At 38.1% G+C, this 21851-nt stretch overlaps 1 long non-coding RNA gene across 1 annotated transcript in view; it reads left to right on the top strand.

Annotated features, from left to right (window-relative positions):
• Positions 1–21846, top strand: part of LOC131425038 (uncharacterized) — a 36450-nt gene extending 14604 nt beyond the window's left edge. The window contains exon 4 of the long non-coding RNA XR_009228842.1: positions 8083–21846. This is a non-coding gene — a long non-coding RNA (uncharacterized LOC131425038). The remainder of the gene's footprint in view (positions 1–8082) is intronic.
• Positions 21847–21851: the final 5 nt, after the last annotated feature.

Raw genomic sequence — 21851 nt, 5'->3', positions numbered from 1 at the left:
ATCAAAAACCTATGGGAATTTGCAAAAACATGTGACCTGTACAAAAGACAAGGCCCAGTTTTTAAAACACATTGAGTGTTATAAATCTATAAGAAAAGGAAATATTACCTGATAGGAAAATAGGCAACAGACAGAAACATCAGTCCAAGAATAATAAATAATAAAAGATTCAACAGAGCAAATAAAGAAATGCAAAGTGAAATAATAAATAAGGACATATTTCTTAGTAGGTTGGCACAGATAAAAATTTGGATAATACCCATCATTGGAGAAAATGTTCAGTAACGTATTCTCATGTGAAGTGTAAATTGATGAAATTCAAAAAGCCAGACAAACCTTTCTCTGATGAGTACTATAAAATTTTAGGTATCTTCTTTAACTTTTGGGAATTTTGCTTTAAAAAGTGTGTCCTACAGACATATTTGTACAAATGTGGAAAGGACATTGACTGTAAAATTCTTTGCATATAGGATAAAATTATCCTAACAACACAGTTATGTATCATTGTAGTATACTTATATAGTGCAATACTGTGTTATTGAAAACTGAGATGAAGCTGTCATTTGGAAAATTGAATGCAACAGTAAGTAGTTGCTCTTCTTAGTGTGACAACCTATGACTTGATGTTAAGTGGCAAATAAAAAGCAAAGACTTGCTATATGTGGATTAAGATTCTGATCACATGAAAGTAAAACTATGCAGATGGGACGGTGGCACAGCCTCTGATCCCAGCTGCTTGGGAGGCTGAGGCAGGATCACAAGTTCAAACCCAGCCTCAACAAATTAGCAAGGCTCTGAGCAAGATCCTGTCTCAAACGAAAATTAAAAGGGCCGGGGATATGGCTCAATGGTTAAGCATCTTGGGTTTAATCCCTACATTACATCTCCCTACAGGAGGTGATAGAACCACATACCAGAACCAGCCCAGAATCATCAGAATGGCTTTCTGAGTGCCCCCAAATACTATTAATTGGAATGAGCTTCCTCTTTGCCTCCCTTTCTGCTGCCACTTGCTCAAGACCCAGAAGTTCCTCCAAAACCATCCTGCCATGTGGGAGTCTAACAGGTGTCCTGCTGCCTTCTGGCTGTAGGGAGATGAGCTAATGATCAAAGAGGATGAAACACATGAAATAATAAAACAAATAAAATGGGGACAAATGCAGTAAGAAGGGATGTTGAGAGAGACAAACAGAATGCCTTTAGTTTAGGAATCCTACCACCACCTGAGATATCTGAGAATGCATATAACTCTTCTAGACAACATATATAATTTGAACCTTGACCCACATTATATGATGGAAGAGAAGGAAGTCATGAATAACAACAATATTTTTTAATTTGTAAAAAACATAAAACTATGGGGACTATTGAATAGGGGTTTTCAAAAAAATTTAAATGCTATGAGTATATATGGTTTCCTAACTTGAGGGGCTACTGAGGTTGATTCTCTTGCCTCTAAGAAAACATATTTTTCTTCGATTACAGAAGACTGGAGTCCTTATAGGCTGTGTCAGGGCGCTTTCTCCCAGGTAGGGAGGAGACCACCCGCTTTCTGAACCAGTGGATGATGGACCTGATGTTCAGACATGATGTGGTTTCTGAGTGGATAGGCATGTCCCCCTCCATTGACTGCCCTGATGAGACTGAGAGGGCTTCTTCAGTGACTGTCTCCTGGCTTATCATCTGAGAAGAGAATGAGGATGAGTTAGAAATGTGTAGTGTCAGCAGCAATGAAGTCAATGTTTGCTCATTTATGGAAATCTATTTTTTTTTCTTAACCAAAATAGCCCGAATGTAAATGTGAACTATAAGTACTCATTAATCATTAGAAACACACACACACACACACACACACACACACGTTTTAAAAGAATTATTATTCATCCTTCTCTTTGTTCCTCCCCCTCTCGTCTCTCTCAGTGCTCCTTGGCATTTTCCTTATACCTTTCCCATACCTCCTTTCTTAGCTGCCTTCCTTCTTTCATTGCTCATCTCTTGGCATACTCGGTTCCACCTCTGCTTCACAGCAGGTAGAATGACTGAATCCAAGCTGTCAAACCTGGCACCCCCACTGGGCCTATCCCTAGCTGAAATCTAGCAGCTCCATGCTCACCTCATCATCTTCATCTTCATCTTCATCTTCATCATAGACTCTGTTGTCTTCATCTTCATCATAATCATCTTCATCATCATCATCATCTTTGTCTTCATCATAGTCTCCATTGTCGTGGTCTTCATCGTCATTGTAATCATCTTCATCTTCATTGTCATCATCATCATCATCATCATCATCATCATCATCTTTCAGATCATCTGGAAATACCTTTAGGTATCTCATTAGAACCTCCATTTTCCAGAGAATCTTCCTCATCCTCCCCTTTGGGTACTTGTCCATCCACTGGTAGTCTCTGTGTAGATCGAGAGTAGCTAGTGCGTCTTCATAGTGGGAGCCCAGATGAACATCCACAACACGGACAATAGGTAGTCCACAAAGCTGCTCTGACTCATGGATTTGTTCTCGTCTCCCTATGGTCATACTTTCACTTTCAGTCAGCTGTCCCTCTTGGACAGGAGGGAGGGAGTAGCAGAAATAAGCCTCAGAAGTAGAGTCTTCAGAGGAGCTACTGTCCTTCCAGTCAGTTCTGTCCTTATAGGGGCAATAGCCTCCAGAGAGGCTCAGGTTTGGTTTGCAGTTAGAAATGCAGTCGTCTTTGTCAGTGCAGTTGCTGTGGTAGAATGTATCTTCCATTGTGCACAGATCCAAGTTCTGCTTCAATCTGCAAACTTCCAAAGGAAACAAAAAACTTGTTATAAGGTATTGGGAAGAGAGTCATGCACTTTAGCAATAATTCCCATTCCTTTTTTCATTCATAACTAACCCACTTTGTCAGAAGTGGGTCCTGTGTTTGTGTTCTCCAGTGAAGGGGAGAAGAGGCAGACCGTTTTCTTTCTATTGTATTGTATAATATGAGCACCTCTACCTGTTTCCACTTACACTTTTTCAAGATATTTGAAAGATAGTTCAAGATATTTGATATTATATTTCAAACTGAATACAATTTTAAAAATTCAGGAAAGTATAAAGTTGAAAATAAATGCCACTCTCATGCCATGATCCAGAGGAAATATGTGATATTTGTAAAAGAATCTGGTGGATTTCCTCATAATCTTTCCTTTTTCTTCATACACACATAATTGTATTAACATACATTGTACATATATACACACATTCATATACATGTGGAGTCACATCAGTAGAGAGATTATTATATATGACAGCACAGCCAGCAGGAAACACACATATAACCATTGTGCATTTTTTCTTAATATTTTTTTAGTTGTTGGTAAACCTTTATTTATTTTATTTATTTATATGTGGTGCTAAAAATTGAACCCAGTGCCTCACACATGCAAGGCAAGTGAGATACCACTGAGCCACATCCCCAGTTCCCATTGTGTCATTCTTAATCCTATTCTTATTAATGCTATATCAGTGGTCACTTATTAATGAGCATTTAGTTTTGTATTCACTGATCCTTAGATTACTAAGACCTTTAATAATTTTCTTATTATTAATATTAGTCAATACCTCTTTATCAATCAATGTCTTGACTCTCTCTCTCTCTTTACATTCCTATTTTTTGGATCAGTGGTCCAAAGCTCACAAATATGTTAATGTCTTATTAAGACATTTTGTTACTACTAAATTTCTTTCTCTAGAAAGTAGAGCTGTTTAAGTGTCCGTTCTCCCATCATATGATGGCATCTTTATTCCAGCATTTTCATTTATGCCACAGCATGTGTGGCAAATTACGAGCAGAATATCTCTTTTTTTTCCTCTATCCTCTCTCTTTCTCTCTTACACACACACACACACACTCACATTGAAAATCAGTCACGCTGAGCTCTGATTGCTGCCCCCACAAAGTGATGCTGCCAAATCCAGTGGCATAAGTCGAAGTCCTTCAGATCCTTCTTCCCAGTGGCTTAAACATCCAACTGTTAGAAGTCTGTGTTCTGAGACTGTTTGCTACCATGGCAACAGAGGAACCTGTTGCTATATGTGTGGAAAGAGTTAAGGGATATAGAAAACCAAAGGACCTAGGCCTTTATTTTCAGTCAGTTTTTGCATCACTGTGACCAAAATACATGATAAGAACAACTTAGTGGCAGTAAAGTTTATTTAGGGATCCAATTTTCATAGGTCTCAGGATATGGAATGCCAACTTCTCTGTTCTGGGTTCACGTTGAGGCAGCACATCATGAGGACAGGGCCCAGGGTAGGAGATGTGCTCTAATGATGATGGGTTAAGAAGCTGAACAGAAAGGAAGGAACTGCAGGAAGAATAGCAATTTCAGGACACAGCTTTAGCAACCCACCACCTCCAGCCCTGTCCCACTTGCCTACAGTGACAACTCAGTTGGATTGATTAGGTTATAGATCTCATAATCTACTTATTTTCCTCTGAATATTATTGCATTAGCTTGAACTTCTAAGGGACACCTCATATCCAAACCATAATATTCTGCCCCTAGTCCCTAATGGCTATAAATATAATAATAGTATAAAAAGTATAAATATATTTATATTTTATAATAGTATAAAAAGCCATTAGTCCCTTTACAAGAGTTCCATACTCTTAGCAGATCCAGCACTGCCCAAATAGTCCTCTTCAAGTCCAAAGTTGCCTCTGAGACTCAAGGCAAGATCTTGACCATGAGCACTGGTAAAATAAAAAAACAAGTTTCCTAAGTCCAATATACAGTGGCACAGAATAAATATTCTCTTTCAAAAAGGGAGGAATATGATTGTGGCAGAAAGAAGGATTGTGGAAAAATTAACACCAAAATCCAATATTTAAAACTGGTCCCCTGTTCCTGAGAAAATCATCTGGAATACATGGTTCTGAGATATTATTTCAAAAGGGCTGTGTCATCCTTTCCCCTTTAACCCGGCTGGTTGCATGCTCAAGGGCCATATGCATTGATGCACATTTATAACTCAGTCTGGCTGGGAGAGTCTCAGGTCTGCACAATGATTGGATTTCTATAAGCTATTTGCATTTCACTGTCCTTTATTCAGCTACCAAAACATATGGTTCAAATATCAACTGTAAATTCATGAAGCACCCCCAGCCTCATTCCTCCAAATAGGTAGATGCTAGCTTCATGGTTTGTGTGTGAAATAAGCTACCACCTTCTTTTGCTTTTCTCTTGTTTTCAGTCTGCAAAGAGAAGGGGAAGGTGAGAACAATGGTCTATAACAATTTGGAATTTGACCTGGATATATAATATGTGTTTCAGGTGGACAATGAAAAAATTAGATTTATGAGCTGCTGTGTAGGAGACCTCAGATGCCATAGACACAGATACTCACAGTTTGTATAGTGTGGCTGTGGTTCTCTATCATACATTTTTTCTGATGTTCACAAAATTAATCTGTGAGATGCTGGCAAGGAGGCATGATTTTCTAAAGATGTCTGAAAATGACTTTGATGGACTCTCTGTAAATACTCATTTTACACAATTCAAGTATGAAACAAACAGGACTGATGGCTGCTTTTTTAATGACAGAAGAGACCAATCTCTGCAGTGTTTTAGGCAGCTTTTACATTGCTATGACCAAAATTCTTCACAAGATCAACTTAGAGGAGGGAAAACTTATTTGGGACTCACAATTTCAGAGATCTCAGTTCACAGATGGCAGATACCTTGCTCTGGGTCCAAGGTAAGGAACAGGAGAAAGGCCCATGGATGCCTCATTTAATTTATTGAATATGTGGATCCTCTCTATGCTAGCAACAGAGTACATTGTAGAGGATTGTAAATTCTGATGACCATATGTCTAACTGGGATCTGCCACTCTCTGTCACTACCCAGTATCCCTATCCCTATCCCTAGAGAGCATAGAATTCTCTCTCCTTAGCCCAGGAAGTGATCAAAATTGAAAATGTGAAGTGAGTTTTCTACTGAACTATGTATTACTTTTGCACCATTTTACAATGTGGACCATCCATAATAAAAAGTACTTTTTTACAATAATAATTTTTGACTAATTACCAATATTGCCTGCATTTCACATTCTCACTTAATAAATGTTTAGGTATTAGTTAGTTATTCAGCATGAATAAAATTATTTCAGCAAACTAGCATTTCATAAGAGATTTATTATGTTATTGTATTTAACATAGTTCTTTAACACCTCTATATTCTTATTCCATAGAAGACTGAAAGCAGTCATGTTGAGAAATCACATATCTTCTATGTTTTGTATAACATGCAACAGTATAGTATCAGATGTAAAGGGATTCAAAATGTTGTAGATAATGACCTACAAGCCACTGTGTTAGAGTTGTGGTTTGATCAGGTTTGTATTTGTTGTGCCAAATATAGGGCCTGATGCATTCCCATCAGTATTTCTGAAATAAATAAGGAAAAAAGTGATGAAAGAGGAAGAGAAGTCTTAGTCTTCAAGGCCACCTAGCCAGAAATAAAAGATCAGTTTAAGGTATCATAAGCTTGTTCTTCATTTAGAAAAGGGCCTTTGTCTACCCTTTTGATGCATGTTTTAAAGTTACCATCGTACTTTGGAGGTGAGAGGAGCACTCTGAGACATCTGATGGTGATTGCCATGCCACTTTGAATGTGTTTTCTCTCTGTTTTGAAAAAAGAATAGTTTTATTGTATTTTTTGATTACAAAATTAAAACATCTCACTGGGCACAGTGGTGCATTCTTATAATCTCAATGACTTAGGAGGCTAGAAGGATTGCAAGCTAAGGTCAGCCTCAGCAACTTACCAAGACCCTGTCTCAAAAATAAAAAAAGATATAAAGGGCTGGAGATGTAGCCCTGTGTTAAAAATACCCCTGGATTTAATCACCATTACCCCTCTCCCCAAATTAATATATTTTCATTATATAAAGTTAGATAATGAAATAAGATGAGAGCTACTTTTAAATTTACACCCATTGATACTATATATGAGTTGGGGAGAAGAAAAGGCTTTCTGTCTTATTCTGTAATCTTGCTTCTTACTCTAGACGAGACAACAACTTTTATTTGTCTTTTGTCTTTGGGAAGAGGAATTTCAAGGGACATATTTAAGTCTGGCCACACAGTCTAAGCATGGTGCCTCCTGCTCTTGATTTGAAGGTGACAGGTAGGCAGTAGCCTCAGATTCCAGCTCTTAGCTCCCCAGAGCTGCCAGATGGTTAATAGTAATTTTCCTTATGGGCAAGTCTTCCTCCTTTTAAATATTACATTTGTTAAAAATCTCACCAACCCTCAGTAAGCACTTGTGCTGTTTCTGACCCATCTTAAGGGTATAAGGGCAGAATTTATTTAAAAAAAATTACTGGGCTTGCTTTGGGATAATTGAATCAGCTTAATTTTTACTTTAAAATTTTAAGTTAAGTATAAATACTACGTTGAAAGAGACAAAAGTCATGTAGGAATTTCATACAAGAAGGGTTCTTTGGTGAAGGATTGTAGAAAATGCTAGATCAAGCAAAGTTAGAATAGATAATTTCAAGTTATCTGAGTCTTTAGAATGCCTTGTGACTCTCCAAAGTGGGAAGGAGAGATGTAGGAAAAAAACCAACATGGTTTCCAAACTTCCTAGCCATTGCCCTCCCACCCAGTGTTCCATGTGACATTCAGTTACTTTCTTCTGTATACTTGCTGTTACATCTCCTGGTGTTTTATGCTGCATGTTCAGGAGACCTAAAGTGTTCCTATTACTCTAGAGAAATGAAATAATTTACCTCATTGCTAATAAAAGCAGTGGATATCAGAACCCAATTGAGGAAGCTCCTAGGCTGCTGGTTTTCAATCCCCTCATTATTACTTCCCTATGTGGGATGCTGCTCTCTGGAATTTATTCCCTTTAATGAGTAGAAGTTTTTTTGTTTTTTTTTTTCAGTCCCATTAATAAATATCAAGTCATTTTTCCTGTCAGTTTTCTCCGTGTGTGTGCATTTGCAAATGAAACATGAAGATAGTCAGTTTGAAGATTTTGATTAGCTTACCTTGCTGTTTGAACTGGAAACTTGTATCAATGTGAAATCATCTTCTTTTGCAGCGGCTCTAATTACAGAAAATTGTAAAAACAGCTCAATTTTCTGGTTCCTTTGACTGGCTGATCAACAGACTGGAAAGACTAGAAGCTTCCACTAGTATGTTTTCCCGTTCTCTTCTTAATGAGAGGTATTTTTCCTGTTTTCTGTTGCTCTATGCCCTTGGAAGACAAACTGATATTCTATGTTTTCTTCTTTTAATTGGTAAAGATTCTAATTTGTTGGTTGGATCATTAGTATTATTTTTAATCATTTCTGAATACCAATTGAACAGTATCCTTCCTGTCCATTTCCACTTTTAAAAGAAGTCGTGTTATGAGTCCAGAAAGCCACTGCAGAGCTGGAGTTCTCATTCTTTCCCGTGACTCTAAAGGACTTGAGAAGCAGAAAGATGGGGAGGGGATTCTTTTTTCCACTTTTGATCAAAAAATTATTTTGATAGTTTTGTGGAGAGAATTATTTGGATAGTTTCCCAAATTACATAGCACAACATTTCAATTAAGAGGAATTTAGTAAATATTAATGAACACTCTGTGTAATGGGAAAGTAATTACTGGCAACCTGATCCATGCATCTTTAATTGGCTAGTTTTATTCTGGTGTATTGGGGACTTTTCCATGTTGCCAGGCTGGCTAGGAGGGGAACTGGAAGCAGGAAGGGGCAGAGCACTCACTAGGTTCTCTAGTCTAGGGGATTGGATGTCAAAACCTGAGATATGGAGACACATGGAAAGAAAATTATGAGATCCAGGGAATGAGGTCACCTAGAAGGTCTGATGATCCCTACCACCCATCTTTTTTTTTATCATCCTTTTCCTTTAATTCATCTCCCTTTCACTCCACTGTTATATTCTGTACATTCTGTACCTACAATTGAAGACAGGTGACATTGCTAATTAATAATTACCTCCAACTTTAAACGGCAGTAGGCAGACCCCTCACCTCTATTTCTACAAAGCAGTAATACCTTCTCAGCATTCACATTACCCTGAGTAATTTCTAGAGTCCTTGGAAGTACTTCCAGTCATTTTCCCACTATCTCATGGATCTTGGTTCCTGTCATTCCTGTTGCTCATAGAAATAAGCAGATGCAAGGGGAAGAAAGCTAAGCGGGAGCTTCTGCCTCCAGCCTGGGAGATGGAGAAGGCTGTGGGAGTGGCAGGTGCTCCAGAACCTCCCCTGTGGGGCCAGTGGCTTGGCACACACAGCTTAGTTTGTCCCGACTATGGAAATGTTTTTCCTAAGTCTCTTCCAACTTGGTTTTCTGTCGATATCTGGGACCACGGGCAGTCAGTCTTAGAAAGTTAAACTGCAAACCTAGCCGTGAAACCAGAGGGCATTAAGCTGTGAGGGAGGTGTCCATTGTCTCATTTAGCTCCTTCTGAGAATTTTTAGTTTTAGAAGCTGAAAAACACAATTCTCAAAATCTGAATGTCACATAGGACTCGGGATGCCTGGCTGTCCCTTTCTGGTCTTTGCTTTACAAAGAAAGCATTCCTTGAGGACAAGCAGCTTCTTCCTTGGCTCTGCCTTCAAAAAAGATGCATAAAAGCTGCACACAGTAGATGGGAGAGTCACAGAATGGAAGGAATGGGGTCATGATGGCACCAGTGTGCTGTGGACTTTACCGCCCCTTCTGGTGTTTGTCAGAGATCTAGATGTTCCTTCTCCTTCTAAAAACACTATGCTAAACACCATGTTTGCAGAATTATTCTTAGGATATATTGTGTCTACTACAAGCAACTTTGTGAGAATCTAATTGAAATTATTGAGGTCCAGATTTCTTCATTAATCAGCACTATGTGCCAGGTAGTGTTTTATGTGCCTTATAAATACTAATTATTTAATTCTCATGATGACCTTATGGGTAGGTGCCATTATTTCCCCCAGATCTGTGATGAGGAAACTACAGATGAGGCTCAGGGAAATTTAATAACTGGACAAAGATAGCCAGCCCTTGGGTCCTGACAATCTGGTGCCACTTTCCTTGATCTCAACTGTCCTGTGACATTTTTTTTGTTGTTGAGTATGACACTATGAATGGAGATAAAAGTATGTACAATTATACTGATACGGTATTCTCTTGTGTTCTGGTTCAGCTTTCTTTTTCTATGTTATCACACAAACTCAAGTTTCTAAGTAACCCTCATGGCCTTCTCTTGATCTTGTTTTCCATGATCTTCTTGGTGCATTCTTAAATGCCTAAATTATATTTGCTTATATAAATACCACTTGTGAGAAATGATCAGAAGCCCCAAAGTGAAGACCTAAGGAAAAAAGGGGGGTGTAATGAAATCATTTATAGCAGAAGTGGCAGTGGAAACTATAGGGAGACACAATGGAGTCACCAAGGGACGTTTTAAAAAATTTTATTGCAAATGGAGAAATTATAATTCCATATATTTATGGGATAAAAAATGATAATACATATGCACAAGAGAAAGTATTCATTCAAGCTAATAAATATATCCATAATCTCAAATACTTTTTCTTGTGGTGATAACCTTTGAAACTTACTCTGAGATTTTGAAATATATCCTATTATTACCATATTGTATTCATCATATTGTACAATAGATCTCACATACCTAATTCCTCTTGTCTAACTGGAAAAAGTTCCAGTTTTCCATGGCTTGAGTCCCATTGGAAGTTGACCTTGAAATAAGGTTCAAGGGCAAGGTTTTTGGGACATGAGAACATGAGATAGGCAAAGGGCCTAAGAGACTGTGTTAAGGAGTGAGTCACCGTAGTGTGTGATGGGAGCTTCTTTTCACCAGGGAAAGAAGAAATCATGTGCCTTAGTCTTCCCACTCAATGGGCTGGGGTATTAAGTTGTGCTACTCCCAGAGGGTGACTGTTCCAGGGCCCCCAGATTTACTGTGATTAGAGCAAATCTTGAAGCAAAGAAGTCCAGGATTTGGTAGTTGGAAGGGAGGTGGCATGCCCTAGGTGGGCAGATGACGATTGACACTGAATCCTGCCATGGTGACTCCCAGCCAGCTCCTCTTTCTCTCATGTGATGGCTTGGCTCAGAAAAGGCAGCTGAACAGCACTTTACTTTTTGAGTCAGATTCTGCAACATCAACAGTTGATCAGGGTCTCTAGCACATAAAGCTGTGGTAGAGTATCTGATCAGTTTATAAAGAACAACCCCTTGGGGGAATGAAAAATAAATTATTTATTGTCCCAGTCTTCATGTGTGACTATGACTAAAGTTAGTTGAAAAGACACAGATTGGTCTGAGGAAGTATGGTTGACAGAGTTGATGCATTTCTGAAGGCCAGGCTTTTCTGGAGGGTTCCCAGCCTTTCAAATGCTAATTGAGATCAAGCAAGAGCTGATGAGGGTGTCAGCTAGTCAGGAGAGGCAGACTCTTGGCACCTCTTGTTTCTTTTTTTAAAATTTATTTATTACATTCATGATAATAGTGGAATGCATTACATTCATAATTATCCATTCATAGCACAATATTCATAACTCTGTATATAAAGTATGTTCACGACAAATTGTGCCATTATACATGAGCTCTCTTTCTCTCTCTCTCTCTCTCTCTCTCTCTCTCTCTCTCTCTCTCTCTCTCTCTCTCTCTCTCTTTCTCTCTGCATTAGATCTTATTTCTTGTGCAGTCTATTTCCCACACAGCTTTGCAGTGCTGCAAGTGGATTTTCCAGGGGGAAGCCTGTGAATTCCTCCCAACATTTAATAAAGTGTAAGCTTAACTAAACAAAGGAACTGAATGTTTTCCCATTTTTCTATTAAAAATGTTCTGTGTCATTTGGGGTTTACTTTTGGGGTATTTCCCACACACACACATTTTACAATGCAGGTGGAATATAGCAAAATACAGGAAGCCCTCCTAATTGAGACTCTATTTTCTGACTTCTTTTTCTTTCCAGCTATAACTTACTGTTTGGCCCAGGAAGGAAGCAGGAGCAGGCCTGTATGCACACTTTTCTAGCCACACTTACACTTAAAGATACTCTCTTGGTGTAAGCAGAGTCTTTGGAGCAGCCAGACACGAAAGCTTTCTGCTCTTACACAGTATGATTGAAGTACCTGTAAATAGGTTAGGTTATCCCAAACTGAAGTTGTCACAACCTTTTCTTACAGAATTTAAGCTCCTCATTTTCCAAAGACAAAAAGTGTATAATAATCTGTCCCAGAACCTTGTGTCCTAGGAGTGCCTTTTCCTTGACCTCCAGTTTGGTGTAAGCTACTGAGTTGGAAAGAGGTATGTTCATGGGTTATGGTTTGAGTTCCACTGTTTCTGGTGAAGAAAGCACAGCAAGCTGACTTGAGTGACATCAGCAATTGAGGCAGCACCCTGATAACAGAGAAAGAGACAGTAAGCCAGGAGATGGCCCTCAAAAAGACAGTATGAGCTTTGGATTTCCTGGAAAGTCAGCTGTGCTGAACCTGAGAGACCCATGCCCTTGAACCAAGGAGAAAAACTAAATCAGAATCATCATGATTTTGGAGGCTTTCTAAAGAAAATCTTTCATGATGGCTGTTAAGGTGAGTACCTATTTAGCTGTAGGACTCCACACCATCATCATCCACAGCACCCACAGCTCACCTGTATCACATCATGGTCATTGTTGTTTTATATAATGATCCTAAGTCATTCACATCCAGACATGCGAGTGATGTTTTATGTTCACAGATCACTTGTCAAGGCAGGGAAATTTTGCTTTCGTTTTAAGATATATCCATTCTAAACATTTGAAATAAAATAAATAATTAAAATTTACTCATTTAGTGGTTAGTCAATTGTCAAAAATTAAGCATCTTTAAGTGAGGCTGGAAAAATGTGCAAGCAGCCATGCTCCTGTTTCCTTTCTCCCGCAAGCAGTAAGTTGTAGCTGGAAAGAAAAGAAGTGAGAAAATAGTCTCAATTTGGAGGGCTTCCTGTATCTTGCTGTATTTTTCCAGCAATGTGAAATGGGGGATGGTCCCCAAAAGTAAATTCCAAGCGACACAGATGTTTTTAGTAGAAAAATGGAAAAACATTCAGTTCCTTTGTTATTTGAAATCTTTTCTTCTTGTCAGAATGCTTTTCTCAAAGCCTGGGTATGATGAGATAACAAATTACAGTTCTAGGAAATGTTCATTCCAAAAAGTTTTGAGCTATTTCCACATTGGAAAAATATTTTAATCCTTTATGATATATCATTGGGTAATTTTGTAGTCATTTTCCCTGGGTACCTTCTCAAGCATATTTCTCATGTCAAATAATAGACACCAGAAGTTGCTCATGTCCTTTCAAATTTTAGAGACAGAGACAGTCCTGGATGGCCTGGTTTCTGGATGGTGGCTCCTTGGGTTAGTTAATGATTTACAAGACCTTTCACTTCCGTAACATGTTTTGTTAATAAATAGTATTTCAGTTTTAGAGAAGGTATTTAATTTTCCGTATACTCTTACCACATCCTTTCACATTTTTGGCTTGTTTTAAATTCTGCCTCATTGGTACTTTCTGTGATTCTTTGATGGTAATTGTGCTGACAGGTTTACCTTGTGTGGCCAGGGAGCTTGCATTGTCCTGAAGTGTTAGCTGCTGATAGGTCCTACTGAGGAAGGGCATGAGGCCAGGTCTGAGAACCCATGGACACTATAGTGCAGAACCCTCCAGATCTGCCAGTATGGCAGAAACTGGTAGCTCAGAGAGGAGCCTGATCTGACTGAGGCAGACTGGTGATTTTGTATCAACGAGCTTCTCAGGGTTTGATAAGCAGGTGTGGACCAGGGAATGTCTGAGGGCAGGTGGTCCCCTGGCTCCTATTTCTTCTTGTGCTGTCTTGACACTATTCTACCCTGCACTGCATCCTAGGCTACTACTACACTGCAGATTTTGTAGAAGGTCAGCAGTGGCCAGCCTATGGGGACAAGTCCACCTTAGCTGTTTCCAGCTGTCTCGTTGTCCTATTCTCTCTCCAGGATGCAGCCACCTTGTCCTGCCAGGCCCTAATCCAGGGGAGCTTTTGTTTCCTAGAGTTTTTTTTTTTTTTTTTTTTTTTTTGTGTGTGTGTGTATCTTTGTGTTGGGGGGACAATTCCTGGAATCCACATTTCTGTCCTGCTCCCTTCCATTCACCAGGGTTGTGCTGGATCCAGGTTACCTGTAGCCTGCTCAGGTTCACCACTTGTTGCTGATTTTATTTCTTCTTGCACAGCCCTTCAGTGGGACATTCATACAGTCTTGGTGAGCCCGAGGAATAAAGAGGAAGTCTTGTCTCAGGACAAGACATGGGATCCAGGGAGTCTCACTTGGGAACACTGCTGATTAGAAAACAAGATCACAGATGGTGATTTCACATTCCTCCTGGCCTGTTTTTAGTCCTGTGGGAGGCTGAGGTGGTGTTTTCTTGTTAGGAATAGAGATGACGCTGCTGACTGATGGCTGTTTATTGCCACTGTGTGGCTTGGCTGGGTTGACTGCTGCTACTCTGGTTATTAATGAATCCTACCATGACCCTTCATCAGGTAACTGCACTGGGTCACTTGCCTTTTAGTCGTGCTTCATGTGAAGTGTCTGTGGCCTGGTCGAGGTGCATCAGAGTATCCTTTTGAAGAACTGATCAATCTGCATTGTCTTTGCTCTGGACAGTTCATCTTAATGATGCTCACATGCACATGGCTTTTAAAATTCATTTAAGGGGCTTCAGACCATGTTTTCCATCTGCCAGCCTTTTTGTGGATTTTGCCCTTCAGAGGAAGACTTGCAGTCATTAAAGTTTTGCACATTTTAGTAACTGCCTATGTTTTCATTGCACAGCGAAGGAAATCTTAAATGGATTTATGTACTATGCTGAGAATGTTGTGTAATTGGAGAATCCCTAATCCAAAAGTCAGGAATCTGAAATGCTCCAAATCCAAATTCTCACAAGCACCAATATAGCACCACAAGTGGAAGGCAGGACACCTAACTTCATATGACAAAGCAGTCAGAACACAGGCATAGGACACACCTTAGCTAGCATCCCTGAGGGGAACAACACCTCTCACACTCACTTGTGGGGCAGACTTTAGTTGCTTGTGCAAAATTATTTGAAATATCATATGGAATTACCTTCAGGCTGTGTGTATAAAGTATATGTGAAATACAAATCAATTTCATGTCTATACTTTGGTCTCATCTCAAAGACAGCTCATAATGTATATGCAAATATTTCCAAATAGGAAATACTTCTAGTCCTAAGCATTTTGGGTAAGGATTACACCACTGAGTTCCCACAGTGTTGCTATTAGTTGGATTCTGTTATTATTTCCACTTTACAGATGAAGCACACGAGGCCATGCATCTTACAGATTACTCTTTCAAGATCCAAGTATGTCCTGGAGCTGGGATTGAACTTATGTGCTTCATGAATTGGTCTGTGTTACAGAAATCAAGCAAAATGCACATTGTTTCTTGTACTTTTCTCTTTCTCTGATTATTTGTTGAAAATGTTAACAACTTAGGTTGATCTTTTATTGAAATTCAAGTTTCTTGACTTCAAATTGATGTGCATTACAATTACAAACAAAAATATACTATTGCTGATGGTACTTCAAACTGTGACATTCAAAATTCACAGCAAACATTTAAAAAATATGTTGTAATTATGCTACACATTGCTTCCTTATCCTGCTCCTATTGATTGTTCTGGGTAAACAGAACCCTCTTTGCATAGAGGGAGAAAACTTGGCTTCCATTCAGCTCAGACCAAGTTTCTGCCATTCCTATGTTTGAATTTTCCCCAGATTGCTATGCCCATCCTTGAGAAGAAGCAAGCTTGGATGCACTATAAGATTTATTACGTGTTGTGGTTTAATTTAAATGAGTGGATAAAACAACAGTTATGTATCTTTATTGAACCTTTCAAATTCATGAGCCCACAGGGTCTCATGTGCCTTAACAATTAACTGAGACTCTCATAGCCTCACAATTGCTAAATACAGGGGAAATGCAGAAAACAACAATTTCCTTGGTCAGTTGCCCTCTTGAGCCAGCCTGACCATGATTTCTGCTCCCCTTGACTTCCTTCACATGCATGCTTTTCTCTCTGAAGATGTTAATACCATGAGGAGGAGCTTCTGTCAGCATTATTCATACTCATTTCATAGAACTTTGAAATTCCAAAAGAGAAGTATACTGATCCAGCAATAACCAGCACTGACATTTTTATGTATTAGCTTGTGATTGAAATTAGTATTTTATAAAAATATAAGTTGCAATCTGCCGGAGTACGGCTGCAGCAAAATAACTGGGGGGTGACGAACAACTTGTGTAGATTGATACAGCAGGAGTGGGAGCCGTTTATTGCAGGACAGGAGCGGTATTTATACATTCCACACAGCTTATCTAATTAGCATAAACTAGATACATCAGTCAACCAATAAGGAATCTCCACACTTAATGGCTTGCTGTTGTTACTTCACAAACCACTCCCTCTGGCATTTTGCCAGGCGCCATCCAGACTTGTTTACAGACTCTAACATTTCTCTGGCAAAATGCCAGGCGCCATCCTGACTTGTTTACAGACTCTAACAGCAATCAATAAGGTATATCTACTCTTAAAAGAACATATATTATGTAGTTACATGTTATTAAAAATTCAATAAAATAATTTAGTATCACATGGAAAATCCAATTATTTTGTCTTATTAGTTTTTTTGTTTGCTGTTTTTTTAACAATCTGTAGCACATTCATAATTATTTCATTACCGTAATACTATTAAAATTACCCAAGCTTTTAAATATTTATTTGAGAATATAACAATAAGCTTTATGAAACATTGCTATTTCTTATTCAATATATTTCTATCTAGTGGTTAAATCATCTTTAGTTGAGTGTTGCTGTCATCTTTATTTCTCAACCAAGGGCTCAAAGCACACATTAACATAACTTAAATTGGACATAACGGTATATTCTTGTTTGTTTTGAAAATGAGTCCTGTGGTGTTTCCAGTTTGTTTCAGAGATTTTTCATTTTAATAAAACAGCATATTTACAACTTATTTTATTAGTTGAAAATAAAAGTTTTTTTCTAATATTTTTTGGTCAGAACTAGTATAATTACAAAGTACAATTAAGCTAAATGTCTATTTGTTGGATCTGACCAGGCTAAATTGTACAAAGAGGTTTAATATTCAAGCCAAAATCCTGAAGTCCTTCTATTAGACTAAGTCACATACAAGAAAAGTCAGGGTTTTATTGTCATGTTACCATTCCAGATTCTGTGACATGTTAATTTTTGAAATCCAGTCTTATATCTCTCTTGATATCATGTTTTATGTATGCTGTGGACCTTCATGAGTATTTATTTACAAGATAATTTGTTATTGTTGGTCTTTTGTTTCTAATGATTGAATATATAGGAGGAATTGGTTCACTTTTGCAGTAAATGGCCAAAGTCTTTGTCTGGGCTGCTATGACAAAGTACCATCAACTAGGTAGTTTATAAACAACAGAACGTTATTACTTTATGTTCTTTAGGGTGAGAAGTCAGGGATCAGATACAGTAGATTTGGTGTCTGGCAGGGCTTCCTGTTTTTATAGAAAGCTCATCCTCCATGATGTAAGTATTAGGGTTAGCTTCCTAAGGCACTAATTTTATTTATGAGGGATCTGCCCTCATCACCTAGTTGCCTCCCAGAAGGCCCTGATTTCTAATGTCATCACTGTGGGTTGTGATTTCAACATACCAATACCAGGGAGAGACAAACATCAGCCCACAGCAACCAGATAGCAAATGTCATGGGATCTGTGGACAGTAAGGTCTTTCCCATAAACACTTGGCTCTGCCTTTGCAGTGGGAAGTGGTTCTTAACAGTCTGTAAATTAATGTGCTTGGCAAATGCAAAACACACACTAATGTATGGATCAGGGAGAGAAAATGATTCTATATAGAAAATAGTTCTTATATAGAAACATCTAAGATTGGAAACATTGGAATCAAACACTTATAATGAAAGTAGCATCAAAAGATAGTATTAAAATAGTAGAGATATTTGCTTTTCTTTCTTCTGAACATGAAATTATTGGAGAATTTTCTGACTTTTGGACAAATGAATAGAATACTTAATTATCCAAATTCTCAGCTTAAGTGATTATGTCTAAATTAGAGGACCAATAATTTTATCTGTATCACATAATTTAGAAGTGATGATCATTGACATCCTTCTCTCTATCCCCTCATAATTTTGATAGACATTTATATCTGCCAGCATAATTTTATTTCAATTACTAACAAGGGTTTTGCCAAGTTTACTCATTCTTTCAAAGAAGAGAATATAATGAGACACCACTTGAAGACCCATGTTAGAAAAATAGAGAGGAATAATTAGAACAACTTCTATTGCTATTTCCAGGGGAAGAAAAGTCAATGTTCTGAGGATCCTTGCTACATAACATGATGAGACTGCAGTGATTTGTGGTAGGTTGAAATTGAGATAGCTTGATTTGAGAACTCCTGAGTTCCAGAGATTTGTATAAAAAATACAATTTGGGATGAAAACAAGCCTATATTATTTATGCTTATTTATATTAGATATTTAACTTTGTTATTTTCCTTATTTAGTGAGCTCTATTATAAGAGTTGATACATTGTTTCAGACCCGGTATTGTCTGTTGTTACTAGAATCAGGACTGAGTTGTAATTTTAATTATGTACCATATGCTCACACATACATGTTTATACATACACACACAGTCTTAAACAGTCTTAAAAACATGGGAAAACTTTTTAAAAATCTTTTAGATTTTGTACCACTCAGCACATAGGCAGTCACCACTCAGGACATAAGCAATCACATAAGCTTAAATGCATGGAAACCCAGCCAGCACCACCCCCTGACTCAATACACTGCTCAAGTTTATGGAATGGGACTTCAACACCTCCAGGGGCTTTAAATAACATCTTTTATTTAAAGGGCCCTGCTAAATTCAACACAGAGCACAGACACAGTCCATCTGTAATAACCAACAGTAGATCGGAGAGGACAGGACAGAGAGAACTGTGTGTTTTAGCAAGAGAATTATGGACAGTTGCATAGGCTGGTACACAGCTTTGTCCCCTTCCTGCTCATGACTCTCTCCTTCTCATTTTTATATAAAATCCTTCTTACCTTCTTATACTCTCAAACCCTGGGAGGCCTGGGACTTTTTTCCTTCTGTACTTAGCTGATGAATTTCACTCAGACCCACACATAACATTTTAAGTTATGTATTTCTGATGTCCAGATGTGTAGCTCCAGCTGGATCTCTTCCTTGAATTGCAGTTTTTTTCTCAACCGCCTATTCCAGGGCTCCTGCTGAGTCAATAATGCTTTACATATCTCAAGCAGGGGCCACCAACCACCACTTTGCTCTCCCCTTTCCTTCCTCCTGGGCAGTATATAGTACCACCATTTGCCCAGTTGTTCAGGAAAAAGCCAGGGCATTATCCCTGACTACTTTTCCTCTCTCCTCACATTCAATCCATAATCAAGTCTGCAATCTTGTCCTTAAAGTCTTCATCATTAATACTCATATTGAAATATATATATATATATATATATATATATATATATATATACACACACACACACACATAAACAAGACATGTATGCACACACAGACATGTATTCACGTACATTTTGTGACTCAATTTGTATTTATCTATATATACATATCTACCCACATACATAAAAATAACTATACTTCTATTTTGTCATTTGAGATTTTATATATGTATATGCACACATATAGACATATATACACATATTGTGACTTGATCAAGATTTTACGTATATGTACACACATACAAACATCCAATATACACATAGAGTAGAAATACATATACACATGTGTATTTTGTGACTTGATATTGTGTTGCATGCTGATTTTTTGCTTAATAGTTTCTCATCTATGCTTCTATTAAATCCAAGATGATGAGTATTGTATTTGTTTGTTGCTGAAAGTTTAAGAATAACTGGTATTTAAAAAGTTAAGGGCTGCAGCATAAGTCCTAGGTTTGGCATCTGCCGATACATAGGGAGATAACAAATTCTACCTTTCTGCTCATTTTTTCTCATCTTTCTCATTTCTTCTAGTACCAGAAATTCTGAGATTTGAAGCACAGAGTAAATGAGGCATTTCTATTTACAAATGAGTAAAGTGCTGCTTCAGATTGCACACTAAGCACTTGGGTAAACAAACAACCATGTCGCTGTGCTTTCTACTATGCCCTTCCTCAACTTGACCAATAGTGATATATAAGAATGTTGGGAAGAACTTAGGGTCTTGATCTTATTCTTTGGAATTTAGGTAAAGAGAATCTTTTGGTCAATTACTAATACAGTAGTAGTCTATGACTATACTCAGGTTATTTAAATTTCAAGTAATTTCTGTAGCAGCTTGGATTGTAACTGAAGGTCAACCTGGGATTTAACATGAGGAAAAACTGGTGGTATCATGATGTTAGAGGCCTCTGAGCCCCTAGACATGGTATTTATGCTTAATATTCATAGCAACACTTGGTTTTATGGAAAACAGGACAGTTTTATTTTCTATTTGCAAATGAGTAAAGTGTTGCTTCAGATTGAAGAGTAAGCACTTGGGTAGAAAAACAACCATGTCCCTGTGATTTCTACTCTGCCCTTCCTCAACTTGACCAAAATTCAGCATGTGGACCAAATGTAGCACCTGTTTATTTAGCATGATAGAGCCTGCTGTTAAGCCATGCATTTAATTCATATAGTAATCCAGATGGATCTAAATTAAGTTCCCAAATTTCTCCAGCAGAGAACATTCTTTGGTATCCTTTGCTTATATATTCCCATGTTTCAGGTTTTACTTGAGGTATTTTCTGTAGTGAATAAAGAAAAGAGACCCCCTATGCACCTACATTTTCTACTAAAAGTGGTCCCATTAGGACGTCGCCTGTGTACCAAGGTCAGCCTTCACTGGATTCTTTAGAAAAGACTTCATTGCTAACCCTGAAATCACAAAATATTTATAGTATGCCACTTAGCTGGCTTTAAATGTTTCTTCCACACTCATTGCCTCAGGGTTTGTTCTCCTTACTCCATTATAAAACTTGAGTCTTCCTGAGAGAGAGCAGGTAAGGCAAGGGCCTGTGTGGTGCTTGAGAAGAAAATCTGACATCATTTACTGTTTTCCTACAGTGGTTCTCAATGGGCCCTTTTGGTTGAGGGTCTCCACTGCTCTTTGTTCTGAAAGGCTGGTAGTTGGCATTGTAGTTTTTTGGTTTTTTTTTTTTTAATACTATATACTGTTTCCTCATGTTCCCGAAAGGAAATATGTTTAATTGCTCTCAAGTAAGTGAATCACAGACAAATCAATACCCTCAAGAATAAGACCAAGTGATCAGCACATATAGAAAAAAATATGTCCATCTGATTTCCAGTTCAGGTATCTCTTAAAGTTAGTTAACAGGGGCTATCTTACTCCTCACATCTCTGAATTTGTACCTTTTGTTATCCTTCACTCACTAGATATGTCTAGATCATTGGAATCATTTTATTCCTTGTGGGTCTTTCAAATAGTTTAGTTTGACTTTGATCACTGAAAAAGCTGAAAAACACTAATTTAAGACACTTGGTAATGACACCTAATTTGTATGCATAGCCCTAAGACTCATGTGCCTGGATGTACAGGGTGTAAACTGGGTGTCCACACATATGTTCCATGCCTCATTGTTGCCTCCACTTGGGAAAATATGGTGATTTGCCCAGTTGAAAAGTCTTCAACAACTATTGCTCAGAATGTAAGTGACAGGTCTTTGAGAATCT

Source organism: Marmota monax, unplaced genomic scaffold (assembly GCF_021218885.2).
Source record: "Marmota monax isolate L192 unplaced genomic scaffold, Marmota_monax_Labrador192_F-V1.1 WCK01_AAM20220418_F8-fsc00881, whole genome shotgun sequence".
In the NCBI taxonomy this organism is placed as follows: Eukaryota; Metazoa; Chordata; class Mammalia; order Rodentia; family Sciuridae; genus Marmota; species Marmota monax.
Note: the sequence above shows the minus strand (reverse complement) of the source record. Positions and strands in the feature narration are given on the sequence as shown.